The following is an 18,455-nucleotide window of genomic DNA, read 5'->3' as shown; positions in this document are numbered from 1 at the left end:
ATGTAGCAAAGGGTTTTTGGAAAATCGAACTTTAACGTTACGAAAAGTTCGAAAATGGTACCAAACTTTCTAAAATGGTCCCATTCGGTATAATTTGAACGATTGGAGCTAAAAACTTGATATGGGAATCAATACTGGAAAGTAATTGTGATATGTGAAGGTGGTTTAGGAAATTTGTTCCTAGTGTGCGAATGGTACTAAATTTAGAATGAACTTATGGAGTTGGAATTTTGAAAATTTTGTATTGGGGTCCCCCTTTGGTGGTGAGTTTGTGATAAGGAGGTGGTTTTTGGAATTGTGTACTACAAGTGCACGAAAAGTAGCAAATAGTACTATATTTGGTACAATTTGGTATTGGGTGAACAGATAGTGCTTGGCATTAGGTTCGCTGTTCGTATGTAGCCAAATGAATGTGACCTCGGAAATGTGTACTATAATTGTACGGAATGCACTGAATGGTACTATATTTGGTTTTGGGTGAAGGGATAAAGATAAAATTCTAAAATTTGATATTTAGATAACTAATCTGTATCTGTGTTTGCGATTTGGCGGTGATTTGAATATGCGTCCAATATTTATTAAAATTCTAAAATGGTACAAAATTTGGTATTCGGTGAAAGAATAAAGCGAAAATCCTGAAATTTTATATAGATGTTACCGTTGCTATCTGTGATTAAGATTTGGAGGTGGTTTTGAAAATGTGTACTATAATTGTTCGAAGAGTAGTAATAGGGCGAGTGGATAGAGCTGGAATCCCAACATTTGATGTGGATGCCACTGTTGGTGTCTGTGATTGAGAGAAGGAGCGGATTTTGGATATGCGTGTCCTAATCGTACTAAATGACACTAATTTTGATAGTGGAGAAAATTAAAGAGCTAAAATCGTAAAATATTATATTAAGGTCACTGTTTATATCTGAGGTTGAGATATGGAGATTGTATTGAAAATGAGTACTTCAACTGTGAAAAGAACTAAATGCTACTAAATTTGGTATTGGGTGAAGCGAAATTGATATGGATGTCACTGTTGGTGTCTGTGGTTGAGAGAAGGAGGTCGTTTTGGAAATGCATACTATAAACGTACGAAAAGTGGAAAATGCCACAAAATGTGCCGTTGGGCGTTGAGATAGAGATGGAATTCGGAAATTTGGTATCGTGGTCACTGTTGATGTTTAGGATGAAGGAGGCGGAAAATTTGCCGTTTAGTGAATGTATAAGACTTGAATCCTGAAATTTGATATTGCTGCTGTACTGTTGGTTTCTAGAATTAAAATATATAGTAGGCCATCACTAGCCTATTTTTATTATGAAAAGACGTTTTTTATTATAAAAGTTTGAATCAGTTTTTATCTTCAATGTCAATTTAGAATAATGTAAATTACACTGTGCAACAAAATACTACTGCAGAGAGAAAAATTTATGATACATGTACAGGCTTTTTTGAAAATTAACATCGCCAAGTAAACTATATGGAGGGGGAAGTTCTCATCTTTTTCACTTTTTTTTTTCTTTTTTGAAATTTTGTTCAGAATTCAAGTAGAAGATCTTAAAACAATAGGATATCCAAAAATACAAAGAATACCTTCTATTTTTAGTTAGCCAACCCACCAAATGCTTCCCATCAAAAAATAACTCTACAATATTTAAAATGTATCAAAATAAATCGGGACGGCGCGTACGCCATTCCCGGCTAACAAAAATTACACGCACGAGTTATTCACATTAGGAATAATCGCGGAGGTCAACTCAATCGAAAGTGCAATGACCAAGCCTCGCTCCGGGGGAACCGCCTTCGTGATCACGGTAACCCCTACGCCAGGTAAGTATGCTTTCCTCCCCTCTCCTTGAACGTCTTAAGTGAGAGCACTCATCAAGTGAATGAGAATTATTCTTGAACTATAAAAGTACACCAGTGGTCGCCGTTGCATCAAAACAAAGATATTGTATGAAAATAAATGCAATGTTCTCTTTGAAAACTAAACTGATAGAAAACGCATTAGGGGTGGAAAATGAGAAAAGTAATACTAGTTTTCCTTTTTTTCTTGTGTGTGCGAGTTTGAGTGTTTCGTTTGTTACCTACATATTTTGTGGAAAATAACAGAAATTCAACCCTAAAGCCTAATGCCGAAATGCACTGATTTTCTTGTCAGTTTTTTGTTTCGATGCTAACACAATCTAAGATTTGATTTTTTAATAAGGAATATAATTCTCATTTAGTTAGTAAAATTGGTCACTTAAGACATCCAGGACGAGCTGAGGAAAGCATACTTACCTGGCGTAGGGGTTACCGTGATCACGAAGGCGGTTCCCCCGGAGCGAGGCTTGATCATTGCACTTCCGATCGAGTTGACCTCCGCGATTATTCCTAATGTGAATAACTCGTGCGTGTAATTTTTGTTAGCCGGGAATGGCGTACGCGCCGTCCCGAATCAATTGAATCGATATAAAATTATAAACTAAAGAATAAAAACTAATTTTTCCTTTCTTTATATTTATTTTGGCTTGAGGTCAGGTGAAAATTAAAAACATTGTTATACCCTCCACCTAGGAAAGGTGGAAATATTCGTCGTAGACCTCATAAAGTATATATATTCATAATCAGCATAAAATTCTAGTCGATGTAACGATGTCCGTCTATCTGTTAAAATCACGATACAGCCCACATTATTTGACGTAGAGCGCCAAAATTTAGCAGAACAATTTGTATTGTATCCAGGATGGTTGGTATTGAAAATGATGAAATATATTGATCCGATATTCGGTATTTTGACGATTTTTGTCATCTTTTTTCCATCTGTATGAAAAATGGTATTTGTGGGTCATAATGGGTTCTAGCTTCGGTGGCGAAACATTGCATGTATAGGTCCACGATTTGGTATTACCCCCTTATAACGGTACCTGCCAATATTCGGTATTTTGATTTTTGATTTTTTGCCACATTTTCCCTGAATATGTCTAAAAATATGTGTTTGTGGGTCATAATGGGTTATAATGTTTCCTTTACCCTAAGGAGGAGGGTAATAAAATATCGGTCCGGCAGAACTTAATGTTTTTTCCTTGTTTAACAAAAGCAAGTCAAATTCGAAATATACAAAGCGAAAAAGATCGGCCAGCACTTGAAAAAAAAAATTAAAATTTTGAAAGAAAAAATCTATTAAAAAATACTGCAAAAATCATAAAAAACGAAATATCTGGAGTTACCGTTATATACGAAGACGTGGACCTGTATATGCAATTTTCCTAGAACCTAGTACCTAGTACTCATTAGGAACTTCAAATACGAAATTTGATAAAATTCGGTAAATAATGTCATTAAAATCATCAACATATCGTATATACGGAGGTACCGTTATATGGGAGCTATATCAAAACGTGAACCTATATAGCCCATTTAATACCAAAAGACAGACCTAGCACACATATGAGTAAAATTTTATCAACCTACTTCATTTCGTTCGGAAGCTAGATAATTTCCACAGAGGGACAGACAGACGGACATCGCTAAATCGACAGAGTATATTGTGGGGTCTAAAATGTCGAGGTGTTACAAACGGAATGACAAACTTAATATACCCTCCATACTATGGTGGAGGGTATACAAATGTCAAAAGAAAACATTGAAAAAAATTCAAAAAATTGTAATTCGAGGTATAAATTTTCGTGATTTTTGTCACCCAGAAAAAAACAAACAAACAAATGACAAGAAACAGAACAAAGGCGGCAATTCTCACAAACAAACAAACAAAAAAAATACAAAACAAAGGTCTAAAAATACAACACGAATCACGGATTTGATTTTTTTTTCGTTCTCCTTTTTTCAAAATACTTAAACAAATTAACAGTCCTGTCCAGATTTAAGTTTTGACTCTACTTTGTGTCGTTGTTGTCTGTCACTTTGCTGTTTTGACTAAATGGGGTCTTGGATTTTCTCAATGCAACTCATACATGAGCCAAACAGCATGGTGTAAACTGTTTTTGTTTTTCATTTTCTGGTACAGCAAAGAGAGCGAAAGGGGGTCTAGCTGCCCCTAACATCACACTATTTTAACTGTGTTTGTTGTTTTCTTCCCTCTCTTCAATGAGTGAGCCATTATGCAATTGTTTGTTTTTGCCCTCAATCCCCCCATTCTTGTGGTGGAACTGGTGCTATTGTTGTTTTTGCTGTTATTGTAACAGAAAATGATTGGAAAATTATGTTTTTGTTGTCATGGTTGTTGCTATTGTCCAAGGAGATTTTTTTGTAGTTGTTGTCACATGTATTGTAATTTATTTGGGTTACAAATGCCAATGGTGTCGATTTGTTGTATTTTATATTTTTTTCATCGTTCATCGTTTTGGTGGTCTTTGCATGTCCGCCATGCAAAATCAGAAGGTGTCTTTAATGATGGTGTTGATTAAAATACACTTTTCTCCTCCTTTTGCTGCCGAAATGTCTATGCGATAAATCCATTAGGAGATACGAAAATCTTATGATACATAGCATAAAAAATACATTTTACCGTCGATTAATTATATTCTGCCTTGTCAAAAATCACAAAATCCTATGGAAAACCGAAAATATTTAATTTTATTTACAACTTTTTCAAAATAGAAAAAAATATTTAATGGAAATGGAAGCCTTTTATAGGTCGGACTTTTTTATATAAAAGCCCCATAAATGGGCTTTTTAGGATTGAAGGGCTTATTATAGATTACTCAAAATCTTTCGAGAGCATATTAAATACAACTAGTAAACCAGTAAAGAAAGACTTAAAGTCGGGCGGGGCCAACTTTATGATACTCTACACCACTTTGCTAATTTAGAGTAGAAGTTTTTATGGGAGAATTCAATCATAAACGCTATGATTATAATTATAATTCATAGTTCAAAGGAATAAATATGCCGAAGCATTTGTATCTTTTAAATTCCGACTTGTATTGCCCATTTGGTGCACGATTAATTTGAAATCGGATAAAGATATATATGGGAGCTAAGTCCAAATGGGAACCGATCTCGATAAAATTTGGCAAAGATGTTTCTGAGCTGCATTTCATATATTTCCCTGAATATCGTTGTTACGGAGTGCATATTACAGCTGTGGGTAACAAATATAACAAATCGGATGAACAGAACATTATGGGAGCTACAGCATTATCTGAACCAATCTTCACCAAATTTGACATACTAGCTTCTAGACTCAATTTGGTCGTAAATGGCAAATTCCATCCCAAATATTAGACGTTTGGTGCACAATAAAAAGTAAATCGGACGAAGTTATATATGGGAGATATATCCAAATCTGAACAGATCTTGATAAAGTTTAACAAAGGTATTTCTGAGCTGTATTTGATTTATTTCCCCAAATATTGTTGTTATAGAGTGCATATTACGGCTGCGGAGAACAAAAATCGGATGAATAATATATATGGGAGCTATAGCTATATCTGAACCGATTTCGATGAAATTTGTCATACTTATTTTCAGGACTAATTTGGTTGTGTGTGCAAAATTCCATAATATTCGGGCTGATATTACACGTTTGGTGCACAATAAAAGGCAAATCGGACGAAGATGTATATGGGAGCTATATCTAAATTTTTACCGATTATCTCCAATTTCAATCGGGTTCGTCCTTGGGCCAAACAAATGATTTGTGCGAAATTTCATCTGGATCGGGTAATAAATGCGAACTGTATTTTGTTCACAAAAATACATACGCAGACGGACGGACGGAAGGACAGACAGACGGGCATGTATAAATCGACTCAGAATGTGATTCTATGCAGATCATCAAAAGGAACTATGGGTCTATATCGTTTCCTTTCGCCTGTTACAAACAAATGCACAAAGACATAATACCCTGACCACCTTGTGGTGTAGGGTATAAAAACATTTAATGGAAATGGAAGTCTTTTATATATCGGACTTTTTTATGTAAAAGCCCCATAAATGGACTTCTTAGGATTGAACTTCTCAAAATCTTTCGAGAGCAATTTAAATACAACAAGTAAAAAAGAAACTTAGTTCGGCCGGGCCACACTTTTAATATCCTCCACCATTTGAAAGGAATTGCAAAAAACCGAAAACTATCACTTAAATGAAAACCGTTATATGGGAACTATATGAATACGTGGACCTGCTTACGAAATTTTTTGTCATAGGCTTTAGTACCCATTACGAACTTCAAATACGAAATTTAAAACAGTTCCAGTGAATAAAGTCGCTGAAATCATTAAAATATCGAATATCGGGAGGTACCGTCATATGGGAACTATACCAAGAGGTGGGCCTGCATACGACATTTTTTGTCATAAGTTTTGTACCGTTTTTTTTTTTTTTTTTTTTTTTTTTTTTTTTTTTTTTTTTGACTATACGAAAAACGAGGATCGACATGGCCTTTTTACGAAATTAAACTGCCTACTGTAAACTATGCAAAATTTTAGCTTTTTATCTCAATTCGTTCGAAAGACAACGTGATTATAACAGACAGACGGACACCGCTAGATCGTCAGCTCTTTCATGAAAAGGATACCCACTGTAGCAGACTTACGGTACTACGTTTTACAATATTTCAAATTTATTAATATAATTCGGGACGGCGCGTACGCCATTCCCGGCTAACAAAAATTACACGCACGAGTTATTTTAATAAATTTGATATGTTATGGAATTTCGGTCCCTTATGAGACATTTGTAGGTCTGCTTCAATAGGTATCATTTTACATTGAAGACCTATTATTTCTTATCTGTACATAATTGTCATTCAACAGATTTTGAGGTTCCTCATTAGTGTTTTACCCTTGAAAAATAGTCGAACTATAGAAAGCTTCATTTGATTGAATACCTGTGTTTACATACGTTTATGAGTAATTTGAACGATGAGATATTGTCGCAGTTTAGAAATTTCAAATTCAATACTGTGTCATGGTATTTGGCGAACGCGTGGGGTACTTTTTAGAAAGTTTGAATGTTAAAAACTGCTTCAATTTCAGAGTGATGTTCTGAATGTGTCTTTGAATCAAACAAAATTGGGACTTTTCATTCTATTATCATAGAACAATAACGCCTGTGAGTCCTCAACTTATGGTTCGTTATATGTTCTAATATCCTCCGCCATAAAATGGAGATTATATAAATTGTTTTTATTCCATTTGCAAGATCTCCAAATATTCACCATTATCTTCGTAAAATACTGTATCGATTAAGTCATGCCCGTCTATTGAAATCAGCTGTCTATGATGCTTAATATTAGAGATGCAATATGTAGACCCATATTTAAGTATAGGCCTCATCAGATATGTATATAGTGTTGAATCCAGTACGCCAATCCCATCTGGCTACTTTTCTGAATACCGGGTGAGTTAAAAAACATCAACAAAGTCAAACGCCATAATTTTTACATTTTTTTTTAAATTTTATTGAATCAAAGCAAAAAATGTCGGAAATAGCATCAAATTTTAGAATAAGTTTAGATTTGTTCGAATTGGCCACCTTTGGGACGAATTATGGCCTTCAAATGGCCAATGAAACCATCACAGGCTGATCGAATGTTGCTCTGCGGTATTTTGGCCCATTCCCGCGAAGCGCTTTCATGAGTTTATCGACACTTTGGTATATTTTAGGGCCAACCTTGCTTTTCAAAATACTCCAGACACAGTAGTCCAACGGATTGGTATCCGGTGGTCATTGTGCGCTGGAAATGCAACGAGAAACCTCAATTAGTAACCATTCTTGGGTGGTGCGTGCTGAGTTCTGTTGGAATGTCCAAGGTCTGCGGCCAAAATGTTTGCGTACCCAAGGCTTTAATACACCCTCCAAAATATTTTCGCGATAATATTCGGCATTTATTCTCATTAATACGAGTGGAGAACGACCATCGGCTGTTATGGCGGCCCACACCATCACCATGGCCGGCTCTTGAGTTCTGGTGTACAGCGAAGATGCGCATTTTCAGCTGACCTCTTCGGCAAATAAACACGATCATTTTGTTTGCTTACAAACTGCTGGACAACGAATGTTTTCTCATCGGAGCAGTTTTCTCATCGGCAGTTCACCACTTTCGGCCAGGCGAAGCAACTCTTAAGCTCTTTTTAGTCTATTTTCTTCTTGTTACGGTATAAGTTCTTGCTCTTTTTGGATTTTCAATGGCTTTACCCCAAGCTCATTTTCCAATATTTCCCGAATGGAATGTTGCGATATGTTCAGCTCACGAGCCATTTTTCGGCCACTGCGACGCGGGTTTCGATCAAGTCGCTTCTTTACCATTTCCGAACCATTTCTGCTGATGTTGCTGTTTTCTTCCGTCCACTTCCTTGACTTCGGACTAAGCTACCAGTACCAAGCTATGGTACGATACACAAAAGATTTATTCACATTTAAATGCTGGAGTGCTCTAACGATAGCCACTTGTGGTTTTCCAGCCAAATATAAAGAAATCACACTATCACGCTTAAATTCCATCACGAATAACTTATTTTTCTGGAAAATTCTCTCCAAAATGCTTTTGTACGCTTGTAAACAATAGAATGACCTGTCACTGGAATAATTTCAATAGCTATTGGACAAGTGGCTTAGAAATGACAGCAGTCTGGAGTTGGTTGCAGTTTTTTTCATCACTCATAACTAATATCACAGATATCAAGGAATCTCGATCACAAAATATCAAAAAATCTGGAAGAGGGGGAATATTTTGGTAAGAACCTCAATTCGGGAAATCTCGGATTCCCACCACAAGTCGGAAGTCTGCTTGGGCTTTCAGACCTTTTAATACCAATATTAAGGTCCTACTTTGCAAGAATATTATTACTGTAACAATCTATCTTAGTCTTGGCCAATTGCCGATTTTATTGCGGAAAATCTGGGCCATGTATGTTATTGTTGATTGTGCTATTGCAACAAATGTCATAATTTAATTGCCTCGCCTACTAAAATGTAACGCAATAAATAAATAAAACAACAAAATCGCACACACACACCAAAAAAAACTTAATTAAAAAACTCCATGAATTGTTATTGAATATTGGCTTGGAATGTTGCACAGATACTGGCCGCTTACGCATAGCCAGTTTTATGCTACAACTTTTTATTAACAAAAAAAAAAACACATTCCAAATCAAAAACTGTAATTATTATCTTGGTAAATGGTATTACTGAGAAAATGTGTAACAAAAACGAAGCTAAACAAAAAATAGCTCAGTTGCTCTTAATACGCAGCGATTATAATCAAAAGACTTAAGACACAAACTTTGTTGGCTCCAACTCTAACGCAGCTCTAATTTGAATGTGGACTTTTTTTGGTGAGCTGTCATTCTGTTTTGTTTTCATAACATATCAAAGCGAATTGACTCAATTAAAATGGATTGTTTTTAGATTTGCAAAGCCCACTTAAATTCTAAAATTTTTTTCTGAATGGAACAAAGCTCAAAGTGTAACGAATTTGCCCCCTTGGATTCTTTTCTTTTTTTTCAGCTTTTGCAAAAAAATTCAAGTGGCGAATATCCGTTTCACTTGGCCATTGAATTGTCACAACAATCACGTTCTGTCATGTATCATGCTGGTTCTCTAACGGCCACAGTTCACAAATAACCAAATGTCAATCATTCAAAATTTACGCACATTTCGGAACAAAACAAGCAGATATGGGTCATTCCCTATATGTACAAGCAAGTTCGCATGTATTTCTTTAATTGGTATCTTTAAGACAAACCCTTCTATTTTCCTTGGAATTCTAACGGAAAATGCCCATTACTGTCTGTTATATGGCATTCAATGACATGTCCAATTTTTTCACATACCTCAATGTCAACTCCAAAATGGAATTTACCATAGCCACAAATCTCAACTGGAACGGTACTTTAGACCCCACGACACAGAAAAAAAACAAAGCGCTTAGATTTATTATTGGCATCTAAAAACAAAAAGCGATCTCAAAGATAAGATTTGTTTTCACAGTTATCTGTCGTTGAATAGATCTTTTTGCTTTTTTTCATTGCCGACCGTTGCATTCAAATCTTGAGAAATAGAACTCGCTGGCTTTAATTAAACAATAAAAGAAACCCAAAGTCATAAATTTTGTTAAAAATCAAAATAGCGAAAAACAAAAGTCAAACCGCCAACTCTTTGGAAAATAAATGATTTTCCAATTAAGTGGGAAATAGAAATAAAAAAAATCTGTATCGTGTTTGATTTATGTTTGGCGAAATAAGGCCTAGCTGTCTGCGCGGAAAATATGATTAATGTTAGAATATTTAAATTAGACACATAAATTTTAATTAAATTCATAAATTTAGGAAAAAAAACTTTTGCATTCTGGTATTTTATTGAATTTGAGTATTTATATAAAAAATCGGGGATAGAATGAGTCCATATCTAATTTTTCAGAAGTTGAAGCTTTATCAATCCCCGAAGAAACAATAATACAAATTATCTACCAAAACGTTTGAAAAATACTGCCAAAGACCTTGTAATAACTAAGATCAGAGGGTATATTTGTGTGAGGGCGGTACGAAAAATGAACCCATATTGTAAATTTATTGCCATTAACGTTTCTACATAGTACAAACTCAAAATACCAAAATTTGGTGATATAAGATGACAATTATGTAAAGACTACTAGAAATCGGGATTAGGCCTTTTATAGGCTTTATTGAAAAAAAGTGGGGCGACGTGACCCATTTTTTGAACCAATGATTCTTGAAAAAATACAAAGCCCTCCATCAATTTTCAAAGCTCTATATTACATTTCGCGAAATATATCTCAAAATATTGGGGTTCCTTTGTAAATGGTCAAAACTATACAAAGGTCGTTTAAATATTTGGCCTAAGAAAATTGAAACCCTTTTTTCATGATCATCTGCAAAACAAATTTTTTTCAAATCCACTTGGAATTTTTGAAAACTCAAAATGACTATTGAACTGTGAAAGCATAAAAAAATTTGCAGCGAATTCGAAACAAGTGCTAAATTTGTCAAAAATGAAAAAAAAAAAAAACGTTTTTCATGTATAAAATTCGAGTGTAATTTTCTAAAGACCTATGAAACCTGGATACAAAGTTTATTTCGAGGTTTATAGTGAAATATAGTGTAGAATATTTCTTCCTTTGACACTTTTGGCCTAAAACGAATTTTGATGCTACTTTCTGGCGTCAACTCGAAAGAGAAATGAGAAAACATTGATCCAAATGGAAATGGAAATAGAGACTTCATTTTTTAGTGACTTACAGTATGTTTATATATATGAGGGTTAACATATCATATCCATTACTTTTACTTCAAATAAATCCTCTCAAAGTAGGTTAACCCTACAAAAAGTTCTAACGTAAACATGGCATTATAGTAAAATTTGATTAAGAATATTTTTGTCTTTGACGTCACCAGTCTAAAATGATGCTTTGCAATAGAGTTTTGCATAAATTCACATGAATTACAAATTTAACCTTAAAATGCGTTTTTTTAAAGTCATATGGCTAGAGAGGGTATATATCATTTAATAAGAACAAAAATGCCTCATCGAAATAAAGATTTTAGACCCTAGATCTCCTTGAATCAAATCCGTTTCGGGTCATTTGAAGTCGATCTTGCGATATCCGTCCGTACGTACTTCTGTCTGTCTGGCTAGTGCGCACGATAACTCTCGAAAGGAGTATGCGATTTGATCCAAACTTGGTACATTGAAATATTATTGTCAAACTTAGATCGAGTTCGGAAATGGGCCATATTGATCGAGGTCGAAATTTTAAAAAAAAAAATATTTTACTACACAGACAGCGAAAAGATAATCCGATTTTGCTGCAACTTTGCAAATCTAAATATTTGCATCAGTGATAAGTCAGGTGCGAAAATGGACAATATCGGCCATTCCATCAATTACCTCCCCCAAAAAGGGTCAACATTTGGAATAATTATAACTCTTATAAAATGTGATGTAAGAGTCCAATTTTTTTCAAATTACATACATCACAATATTTTTATTAACCCAAGGACTGGTGTAAAGATGGAATATTTCGGTCCACTCCCTCTAATGCCTCCCCCACAAGGGGTCAACATTTTGAATATTCATGAAGATCACAAAACGTGAATTTAACACCCGAGTTCATTCAGACTTGACAAATCTCAATACTTCCATCAACACAAGATCTGTTTTAAAAATGGTAGATATCGGACCATTCCTTCTGGTACTTCCCACACAAAGGGTCAACATTTTGAATAACCAAAACGACCACAAAATCCGAAATAAACATCCGATTTTCATTAAATAACACACATCACAGTATTTTTATTAATCCAAGGTCTGGTGTGAAGATTTCACAAAAGGTAAAAAACGTGATATTCAGACTTGGTACATCTCAATATTTCCACCAGCTTCACACAGACAAACATTTTTGCTAACACAAGATCTGTTGTGAAGTTGATAGATATCTGCGAACCGCTTCTGGTACACCTTCTGGCCAACGATTTTTTACACTTGCTGTTTAACTCAGGGGAGTGGGGATAAGGCTTCGATAGCGGCAATGACAACGATAACTCCCCAGAGTTATTATGTGAGGTATTGTGTAGGTGAGAGATGAGGGTGATTCGCGCGTGTGGTAAAAGAAAGAAAATAACGAGAAATAAAACAAAGATAAATTAGTATTATTTCTTAATATAATTCATGCTTTATTTATGCTTCTTTTCAATGCGACAAATTACCTTAAGTAATTGGGGTGGCGACAGAGGCCGTGTGTGTTCGCTTTCGTTTCTAGGAGACAAGTGAACGCAGAGGTTCTAAGTGATCGCAGAGGATCCCTTGTCTATTTCTAATACATATGCAAACACAGACAAGTGAACGCAGAGGTTCTGAGTGACCGCTGAGGGTCCCATGTCTGTATATTATTACAACTACAACTACTTCCAATGAGAGCAAGGTGAGCCTACCGCCAACAACCAATACCCAGCGGCGATCCGCTCACTACGGTATCCGCCAAGGGAATTGTAGAGGAGATGCCAGTGTGCCAATCAGCATCCGTGATTGACGAGTATTGGAATGTTGTGGTGGAACGTATCGAACTTATACACTTGCTATTTCTAAGTTTTTCTCTCAAGCAGAAATCTGAAATGAATATGGAATTTATAATTTCGCCGAAAACTTTATATAACTCTTCGATTTTCTTGTAATTTTGTATTACCAATATTTTAATCTGTATTGGATGATATATAAAAATGGAATACTTCGGTCGACTATAACTGATATCTCATTCACTTTTTAACGTTTTTTAAAAATTATCACAAAACTCATAAAAAAGTAATGGAAGTAACCAATATAGTCCCAACCTGACACGTTGCAATATCATATTTGTTTAGGACCGAGACGAAATGGACAAAATAGCTCATTCCTTCGGAACCTACTCCATAGAGGATCAACAATTGGAATAATCATAACAGAAGTCAAAATATGTTTAAATAATCGAACATTGACTGAGGATATAAATCTGACGACAAAACCGACCGGTAACTTTAAACTTGTTATAAGAAAATTAAATAAGTTACAAGCGTTTTTCGTTTGTAAGACGATTCGTGGTTAAATTATAGACCAACATGCTTGACATTGAAACAAAACACGAAACGTCTGTGAGCTGTTAAAATCAGTGTTGCCAAAAAGATAATAACTTAAAAAACACCCTTTATAAGGTTAATAGGGTTTTTCAAATGTTTCAACCAATTGGGGTCTTTCTACTGGTCTTCCATAATGACTTTCTAGGGTCCTCAAGGTTTTAAGAGTTAAAAGATTCTTTCCAAAAAGGCTTCTTTCTTCCCCTTCGAAATTTATCATCATGTTTGTGTCTTAAGCCTTTCGTTTTCAATTTGACTATATATATACGACTTCTATAAGTCATCGTTTAAAAGGTTATAGGGTCTTCTACAAATTTTCAGTTAGAATAAAACTTTCTTTCTTTTTTCTTTCTTCTTTCCCAGAATCCTCAGGTTTACGTTTCGTGGAAACACGACAGTGATTTCAATTAAAGAATATATATTTTTAAGAACGTTCTCTTTAAAATAGATATTTTCCCCACACCATGTTCGTGTCTTAAGTCTTTCGTTTTTTGACTTGAAATGTGACTATGATGCAACCGCAACTACACAATAATATTTGATGATATGACTTTTCAATCAGTACATAGCCTTCTTTTTTTATAAACTTCCCAGGATATCCAGGTCTTCTTTTTATGAAAGCCTATAATAAGGCATTTTAAGGAAAGAATAATTAATTTAAGAGCCCACTTTTCCACCACGTTTGTGACTTACGTCTTTCAATTTAAATTTGAAGTACGACTTTGATGCAACCGCAACTACACATTCACATTTGGCAAATAAGATGTATTCTATAAGTTATCTCTAGTGTTATTTATAGCTTCTCAATCAATAGAGGTCCTTCTATTTTTTAAGACTTTACAATGTCTCTTTCTCCCACAACATGTGCGTGTCTTAAGCCTTTCGTTTTCTCTCCTTTGGCAACTGCAATTGCGAATTCACATCAAAAATCAAATTAAGAAGGTTTATAGGGTCTTCTGCAGGAATTCTATCAGTAAAAGACCTTCTGGTTTTTACGACTTTATCATGTCCTTAAAGTCCTCTTTTTATGGGAACCCGGATTTGCACCTCTAAAGCATAGAATAATTTTTTAAAGAACGCATATTTTTCTCTCACTGAAAATAGGCCATGTTTGTGTCTTAAGTCTTTCGTTTTCATTTTCCATTTGAAATATGACTATGATGCAACCGCAAATACGCATTCCCATTCCACGATAACCAAATACCAACCATTGGCGTTGCCCCTACCCAACCAGTATTCTATAAATTACAAATTTCTTGCCAACCAACTAATCCTTAATATGACATGCCGCATAACTAGATTAGTTCGACTTGGTGGCTGGGACAGCTGCTACTACTGCTGCTGCTGCTGCTGGACGCGCATTAATGCGCCCATTTGGCATATATTTCACTCAGCGTGTGAATGAAAGTAAAGCGGTAAATCAAACGTTGAACAGCTATAATTTTGCAATCTTAAATTACAGCAAAATTGTTGGGGATTCCAATTGGAATGAACGGCAATTATGCGTTGCTGTAGTGGCTGCTGCTTTTACCGGTGTTGCAGTGACAAATGAAGGCAGTGACAACAATTTTTTTTCTAATATAGCAATTACATGGCTCAGTTGAACAATTTTTGCAAATTAATGTTGAATATTTTAGTTTTGTGTAATTCAGAAGATGGTCCGGGACAAATTCACTTACAACACCTAAGCCTACCAAATGGCATTTGTTTTAAAGGATTACTTAGTTGTCCTAAATAATAGAATTATTTAGTGACTGAGTCCAGCAATCTCTAAGACATCGTGCTCATGCCTTACAACATCCATGTGCTGTTCGTTGACAGCTTATGCAATCAAGAAACATGGTGAAAAGTAGGACATTTAACTCCTAAATTTATTCCAAAACAACGACAGCAAGCAACAGGTATGAGTTGGAGCAGTTGGTTTGTTTGTTTACTCGTTGGTGTTGCTGTTGTGTAGTTATTCGTTATTGGTGGTATATTTTAAGCTCACAAATATGACAACAAAAATGGATCACACTGAGACGACAACGGCTATGGCAACAACACCAACAAGTGTTGACGTTTTAACAATAAATGGTGGGGCAGATCAATTTTCCTGGAACGAATGCACAATGAAATGGGAATGGATGAAAATCAATTGAAAAACTTAATTAATACCGAAGAATCTGAAAAAATAATAAATAACAATTTAAAAAGTATCAGGAGGTTTTGCGGGACAGATATATACCCTCAGCCAATGTTCGATTATTTAAATATAAATATACAAACTGAAAGCAATTTCAGACTGCTATTATTTCAAAGCCACTGGTCCGACAGGTCTTAAAACTATTCCAGTGACAGCTCATTATATTATTTACAAGCATACAAAAGCATTTTGATGAGAATTTTCCAGAAAAAGAGTTATTCGCGGTGGAATTCAAGCGTGTTAGTGTGATTTCTTTATATTTGGCTGGAAAACCACAAGTGGCTATCGTTAGAGAACTCCAGCATTTAAATGTGAATAAATCTTTTGTGTCTCGTACCATCGCTCGTTACCGTGATACTGGTAGCGTAGCCCGACGTCAAGGAAGTGGACGGAAGAAAACAGCAACATCAGCAGAAATGGATCGAAAAGAAAAGAAGCGACTTGATCGAAACCCGTGTCGCAGTGGCTGAAAAAAGGCTCGTGAGCTGAACATATTGCAGTTTCCCATTCGGCAAATATTGAAAAATGAGCTCAAGGTAAAGCCATTGAAATTCCAAAAAGTGCAAAAACTTACACCGCAACAGAAAAAAATAGACTCAAAAGAGCTAAAGAGATAGTTGCTTCGCTTGGACGAAAGTGGTGAACTGCCGAATATGGTTTTCTCCGTCTCCGATGAGAAAACATTCGTTGTCCAGCAGTTTGTAAACAAACAAAATGATCGTGTTTACTTGCCAAAGAGGTCAGTTGAAAATGTGCACCTTATGTTGGCCACCAGAACTCAAGCACGGGCCATGGTAATAGTGTGAGCCGCCATAACTGCCGATGGACGCTCTCCGCTCGTATTAATCGACTGTGGCATCAGAATAAGTGCCGAATATTATCGCGAAAATATTCTGGAGGGTGAATTAAAGCCTTGGGCATGCAAACATTTTGGCCGCAGACCTTGGACATTCCAACAGGACTCAGCACCGTCGCACTCAGCACGCGCCACTCAAGAATGGTAACACAATTAGGTTCCTCGCTTCATTTCTAGGTCACAAAATTATCCGGATACCAATCCGTTGAACTATTGTGTCTGGAGTATTTTGGAAAGCAAGGTTGGCACTAAAAAATACCAAAGTGTCGATCACCTCATGTAAGGGCTTCGCCGGGAATGGGCCAAAATACCGCAGAGCCACATTCGGACAGCGTGTGACGGGTTCATTGGCCGTTTGAAGGCCATAATTCGTGCAAAAGGTGACCAATTCGAACAAATCTAAACTTATTCTAAAATTTGATGCTATTTCCGACATCTTTTGCTTTCATTCAATTAAAAAAAAATTATGGCGTTTGACTTTGTTGCAGTTTCTTTTTTGTCTCAACCTGTATATAAAATATTTATATACAAGGTCTTCCATATAAAGAAAAATATTTTCTGAATTTTAAGCCTTGAGCAGAATCTATTTACATTAAAACTTATAGAAGGTCTTCTATTTATGGAAGAACTATTGAAGGTATTCTGTGTCGTACAATATAATATAGAAGGGCGCACAAGCATTGTAGGACTAACAAATATATATTGAAGGAAATTTGGAAAGGCTAAAAGTTGACTTTGGGGTTTGACTGCATATCCCTGCCTAGACCTCCTATGGATATTCAATTAATATGATGACCATGAAGTGAACTGAATTACTACTATCTTTAGACGACCCTTCGGATTCTTGTATAAAAACAACATTTTACGAATATTTCAAATGTATCAAAATAAATCGGGACGGCGCGTACGCCATTCCCGGCTAACAAAAATTACACGCACGAGTTATTCACATTAGGAATAATCGCGGAGGTCAACTCAATCGGTAAAGTGCAATGATCAAGCCTCGCTCCGGGGGAACCGCCTTCGTGATCACGGTAACCCCTACGCCAGGTAAGTATGCTTTCCCCAGCTCGCGGTAGATCTCTAAAGTGACCAATTATACTAACTAAATGAGAATTTTTTCCTTATTAAAAATCAAGTGTTTGGTTGTATCAACATTGAATCCAAAAGTAACAAAGAAATGAGTATATGGGATAAGATTTTAGTGGTAGTTACTTTTGGGGGTTGAATTCCATCTCGTTTTTCACAACATTTTTAGGTAGTTAATATTTCTCGGCATATGAAAATCTCCGAGAAGTTAAAGCAAAAAATACACACTTCTTATCACCATTGATTGTTTGCAGCCAAATTATAAATTCTACCTGACTTAGTCGAATACCATGCGTGTCAGCATAGCGTTTTGTCTTAATAACACAATCAACCTTTTCTCTCTTTGCCTTTGGCAACCGTTAGTTGACATGAGAACATTACTCTCTCATAAAATTTCTCTCTCAATTTTTGGAAGTAAAAGTCAAAAATGTATTCCACCTCTGAAGCACTCCCTATTTATTGCATTCTATTTTCATACAAATGATTCTCCTCAATGTAAAGTCGACAATCGGTACACTTTGATTATAAGGAAATAATTCTCATTTAGTTGATGAAAGCAGTCACTTAAGACATTCGGTGAGAGCTGAGGAAAGCATACTTACCTGGCGTAGGGGTTACCGTGATCACGAAGGCGGTTCCCCCGGAGTGAGGCTTGATCATTGCACATCCGATTGAGTTGACCTTCGCGATTATTCCTAATGTGAATAACTCGTGCGTGTAATTTTTGTTAGCCGGGAATGGCGTACGCGCCGTCCCGAA

At 35.7% G+C, this 18,455-nt stretch overlaps 4 non-coding genes across 4 annotated transcripts; 2 read left to right on the top strand and 2 right to left on the bottom strand.

Moving 5' to 3' along the window:
- Positions 1-1,662: 1,662 nt before the first annotated feature.
- LOC131806383 (U1 spliceosomal RNA) lies at positions 1,663-1,827 on the bottom strand. Its single transcript, XR_009344022.1, has one exon. It is a non-coding gene; the product is annotated as a U1 spliceosomal RNA (small nuclear RNA).
- Positions 1,828-2,264: 437 nt separating this feature from the next.
- On the top strand, positions 2,265-2,429 carry LOC131806382 (U1 spliceosomal RNA). Its single transcript, XR_009344021.1, has one exon. It is a non-coding gene; the product is annotated as a U1 spliceosomal RNA (small nuclear RNA).
- Positions 2,430-17,498: 15,069 nt separating this feature from the next.
- Positions 17,499-17,665, bottom strand: LOC131806384 (U1 spliceosomal RNA). Its single transcript, XR_009344023.1, has one exon. It is a non-coding gene; the product is annotated as a U1 spliceosomal RNA (small nuclear RNA).
- Positions 17,666-18,290: 625 nt separating this feature from the next.
- LOC131806385 (U1 spliceosomal RNA) lies at positions 18,291-18,455 on the top strand. Its single transcript, XR_009344024.1, has one exon. It is a non-coding gene; the product is annotated as a U1 spliceosomal RNA (small nuclear RNA).

This window comes from Musca domestica, unplaced genomic scaffold (assembly GCF_030504385.1).
Source record: "Musca domestica strain aabys unplaced genomic scaffold, Musca_domestica.polishedcontigs.V.1.1 74, whole genome shotgun sequence".
Classification (NCBI taxonomy): Eukaryota; Metazoa; Arthropoda; class Insecta; order Diptera; family Muscidae; genus Musca; species Musca domestica.
Note: the sequence above shows the minus strand (reverse complement) of the source record. Positions and strands in the feature narration are given on the sequence as shown.